This window comes from Babylonia areolata, chromosome 4 (assembly GCF_041734735.1).
Source record: "Babylonia areolata isolate BAREFJ2019XMU chromosome 4, ASM4173473v1, whole genome shotgun sequence".
Classification (NCBI taxonomy): Eukaryota; Metazoa; Mollusca; class Gastropoda; order Neogastropoda; family Buccinidae; genus Babylonia; species Babylonia areolata.
The window spans coordinates 25,668,202-25,673,201 of record NC_134879.1 but is presented as its reverse complement, the minus strand read 5'-3'; the positions used below and the strand labels follow the sequence as shown (position 1 = coordinate 25,673,201).

General features: G+C 48.1%; 1 long non-coding RNA gene across 1 annotated transcript in view; it reads left to right on the top strand.

Moving 5' to 3' along the window:
* Window positions 1–3,080: 3,080 nt before the first annotated feature.
* LOC143281623 (uncharacterized) overlaps window positions 3,081–5,000 on the top strand; it is a 121,548-nt gene continuing 119,628 nt past the window's right edge. The window contains exon 1 of the long non-coding RNA XR_013055147.1: window positions 3,081–3,607. This is a non-coding gene — a long non-coding RNA (uncharacterized LOC143281623). The remainder of the gene's footprint in view (window positions 3,608–5,000) is intronic.

Sequence of the window (5,000 nt, the reverse complement as noted above, 5' to 3'; positions counted from 1 at the left end):
TTTTTCTTTTTTTTTTCCCCCCCTGCCGTGCAGTTTTATTCGTTTTTCCTATCGAAGTGGGTTTTTCTACAGAATTTTGCCAGGAACAACCATTTTGTTGCCGTGGGTTCTTTCACGTGCGCTAAGTGCATGCTGCACACGGGACCTCAGTTTATCGTCTCATCCGAATGCCTAGCGTCCAGACCACCACTCAAGGACTAGTGGAGGGGGAGAAAATATCGTCGGCTGAGCCGTGATTCGAACCAGCGCGCTCAGATTCTCTCGCTTCCTAGGCGGACGCGTTACCTCTCGGCCTATCCCTCAACTTTCTTTTTCTCCTATCACATTTTCACATTTATCTTTCATGCACCACTTTCGGCCCCCCCCCCCCCCCCCCCGCCCCCCCCCCTCCTTCCCCCGCCACAAGCGCTGTTTTCCCGTCGCAAGTCTGTTGTCAATTTATTTGTTGATTTTGGCGTCTTGGCGATAATATAGTGTAACAGCTCAACTGGTGAACTGTCTTGAGCTGTGTCTCACAGATGGTGATGCGAGGAGGGTGGTAAGCATCTTGAGGCTCGGCTGATGGACAACTTCTGTCTTTTTTTTTCTGAATAATGATGTGGATACTTATATTGCGCCTATCCTCGGTCGGAGACCAAGCCCTAATCGCTTTACAAACACAGGGTCATTTGCACAACAGGCTGCCTGCCTGGGTAAAGCCAACTAACGGCTGCCGTTGCGCGCTCATCATTGGTTTCCTGTGTCATTCAATCAGATTTCAGGCACGCACATGTACATACTCAGACAGACATGTAACATTTAATGTGATTTTAAGCTGACTTCCAGTCCGAAGAGTTCGGTGATTTATATAAAGCAGTTTCATGCGCGGTAGGGCTGTCCCTGTGTGCGAAACGAAGACAGCATCGCCTGCAAAGAGAAGTTCACAGATGAGTTGCTTCAGTGTCCTGGTTGGCCATGTGGGCCTGTAAGTGCCTCATGTTGAGCAGACTGCCATCAGTGCGGTATCAGATGTAGACACCTTCCTCGACATGAAGGTCTTCTGTGGCCCTATGGAGCGTCATGCTGAGGAAGTTGGTAACAAGAGTGACGCGAGAACACAACCTTGCCTCACTCCATTTTCTGTAATGAAAGGCTCTGAGATGTGTTTGCTGTATCGAACCTGGCCAAGTAGATTTTCATGAAGCTGTGTGACCAGTCTGAGGAACTTAAGGACACAGCCCTAGTCGTCCTATGATTGACCACTGATAGACCTTTCCTCCTCACAGTGTCGGACGCTTTGGTGAAGTCAACAAACGTCGAGTTCAGTCCTTTGTTTAGTTCCCTACATCTCTCTTGGAGCTGCCTGAGAATAAATACCATCGATCTTTCAGTTGGCTCTGAAGCCACACTGGCTCCCTGACAGGTGTTCTTCAGCGATGGTAGGCATCAGTCTGTTCAGGAGTACTCAGTCTTACATTATATAACGAAAGTATATACAAGGCTGCGCTTTTTCACGCCGGTCAACTGAGTGGATTGGATGTTGTAAATCTCTGCTTCATTCCACCACTTGAAACTGGAGAGACGGGTTCTGCAAGTTCTGAAGATGTTTGCAGAAAATAAATCAACTGCCGGAACATTTTCACAAAGAGACAGGGGGCGAGGGGGATAACCCAGAGACAAGGGGAGAAAGATATGTAAAGAGAGAGAGGGAGAAAGATATGTTAAGAGAGAGAGGGAGAAATATATGTAAAGAGAGGGAGGGATATGTAAAGAGAGAGAGGGAGAAAGAGATGTAAAGAGAGAGAGGGAGAAATATATGTAAAGAGAGAAGAGAATCAGAATAAGCCAGAGACGGATAGACAAAGTTCAAACACAGAGAGACACTCACACACACACACTCACGGACAAACAGAACTCGAATAAAATCTTTAATACGCTCAATGATCGTGATTCAAGACATAACCTGTTCTCCCAATTTTTCCTTGCTGACGTTTTGCTGCAGCCCACAGACTGTCTGGAACAAAGAGGAAGTGGGGGGAGGGGGGGCTTGGGGGGGGGGGGGGGGCAAAACAAAAACAAGAAAACAAACGGAAACTGAGAAAGACAAAGAGCGGACCCGCCGCAGTGAATCAACACACAAGCTGCAGGCAGCACAGGCAAGAAGTCCAACCCCGACGTGGCAAAAGCTCACAGTGCCAAACACACACAGACACCAGCAGCACATACCCCTCAGGACTCCATCGCAGACTTCATTCCCCCTGACTCTTTTCTCCCTTCCCCCCACCCTTCCACCCACCACTACCACACCACACTACTACTCCCCGGCCCGACTACTACGAGAGGACTTTGTCACAGCCAGAAAGAAATCATTACTGACAACACTACAACTGGCAACACCACCACCACCAAACCACCACCGCCGCTATTTCCATCGGGGGGTTTGGGGGGTAGGGGGATATGAAGGGGGCTTTCCCGTTCCAGACAGAAAATCAACTGCAGCGGCTGCGGCAGAAGCAGCAATAGCAGAGAGAGAGAGAGAGAGAACGCAGAGACACAGCACAGAGAGAGAGAAAGAGAGAGAGAGAGAGCGGCGCGAGCCCTGTGACAACAAGAGAGCGGTGGCGACTTGACTGACGACGCTTAGGGCCCTCTCCCACTCACACCGTACACCACACAAAGTCCCACGCACGGTGCAGCACCGCACACAACTAAACACCGTTCCTCTCTTCCCTCCCCCCGCACCCCCCTCTCTCTCTCTCTCTCTCTCTACTTCTACTCTTGTCTGCAATGCCTATGTCTCTACGCCTTTACTTCCAGGCTTATGCCGTGGCTACTACTACTACACAGGCCTTTCCCAATGATCACATCGATAAACCCTTGCAAGCAAGCAAGCAGTGTGGCGGTTTTGTGCGTGGCGCTGGAGCGCGCTGTGCTAGCAGAAAGCAGCCTGCTGTTATGTTAGAGAAGAGAGAGAGAGAGAGTTGAGAAGAGAGAGAAACAGAGAAGAGAGCGAGTCCGTAGTAGTAGTAGTACCTCCGCGTCTGTCGCGCTGTGTGGTGGTGGTCGGTGGGGCGAAGTTCGTTGACGAAGTTGTCGCCGCAGCAGCAGCTAGCTAGCAAGGAAGCAAGCAAGCAGTTCGCGGCGGCCGTGTGATGTGATGTGATGTGCTGTGGCCCGTGTGGTGTGGTGTAGTGTGTGTGTGTGTGTGTGTGTGAGAAAGAGAGAGAGAGAGACAGAGAGAGCGCGGTGTGCGCGCGAAGGAAGAAAAGAGTTGAGTTAAAGTTGTCGATCTCCGGAACATTTTCTCTCCCTCCTCCTCAACGACAGGTTGGTTGGCATTGCTTTCAGTGCCGGCGGAGTTGAAAGAGATCGAGAGAGAGCGAGAGGGGGGGCGTGGGTGATTCGTTTTGTGTTGTCGTACTGGGGAGCCACTACTAACTGGACGATCATGATATAGGATTGTGTGACACTTGGAAGGAAAAGTGCAGTGCTAAAAGTTTGGCGTTTGTTGTGTGGGCCTACCAGGACAACGACACTTTGTGGACTTGGTGTGACTTCATGTTGTTTTTTTACCCTTTGTTTTTTCAAAGTGCTGTTGTTGTGGAGAATCTGGAGCACGAAACCAAAAGTGAGTGACAGTTTTTTTTTTTTTTATATTTATAACTTTTTATGTTGTTGTGATCAAGGTCTAAGAAGTGGTGTTTGCTTTTTTGCGTTTCGTTCGTTCGTTCGTTCGAAGCGAGGCCGGGGGTATGTTTGTGGAATTTTAGTTCTGGAAGTTTTGAAGTCAGTGGTTTCTTCAGTTGTGACTTTCTTTCGTTTCGTTTTGTGTTTGTTTGCGTTTGGTTTCATTGACCACGTGTCCTGTCGTTGTCCTTTTTTTCCGGTCTGTCTGTCTGTCTGTCTGTCTGTCTCTCGATCAACACTTAATTTTTTCCTTGTATCCAGTTCAGTTTTTCAGTGAAGTACTTTATCCACCTTTTCTTTTTGTCTCTATCGTAGACGTCACAGTCGTTATATTCATCACTGTAATCATAAATTTATTCAGTTTATTTCTGTATTTTTTGTCTTCGTCTGTTTCACATTGTTCCTCTTGTTCTGGTTATTTGTTGTTGTTGTTCTCTCTTCTCCTTCTCCTTCTTCTTCTGCTTATCTTCTTCTTCCTCCTCCTCCTCCCCCCTTCCTTTTTCCTTCATAGTAGTCTTCTTCGCCGTGTACACCGGCTTCTAGTCTTTCCTTTGTCTTCAAAGTTTTTGGCTTGTAGTATTCAGTTCTGTCTTAGTCTTCTGTTCTTTTGTTTTACTGCGCCCGGGTGGGCACGGCCACTGATCATCCGTTCAAAACTGCAGCGGTAGTAGTCCTGCACAGCAATACAAACCGTGCACTGAACCGTCACGTTTGGGAAAAGTAACCGTAAAACAAACAAACCTGAACAAAGCATAAAGAATCAGTTGGACCATTGAATGCACACACACACACACACACACACACACACACACACACACACACACACACACAAACAAACACACGCCGGCAGAGAGAGATAACGATAACGATTTAACGATAACGATTTTTTTATTCAGATATAGGCCAAAGCCCCTTACTGAAGGGGGTGACATTAAAGAAAGATAAATAAAATTTTACATGACACACTATGGCATCTTCAACACAAACCAGCCAAAAAAATATCTAATACAGATGTTCAACAACATTCACGTCGTAACTATTCTCAATCCGGCAGAGAGAGAGAGAGAGAGAGGGAGAGAGAGAGAGAGAGATTCTAAACGCGTCCGCAAGGGCTCTTTTATCGTGTGGCGCGATGTGGAACAATAGTTTTGCAAGTTTGCCGGCAGCTCTCTCTCTCTCTCTCTCTCTCTCTGAAGGCAGCGGCATGCATTACAATGCTTCGTTCAGTTATCTAGCAGACGGAATGACCGCGTTTGATAAAACACACGGTCTTGACAGGGGAGGGGGAGGGAGGTGGGGTTCTGGAGGGTGGGGGTGGGGGTGGTGGTGGGGGG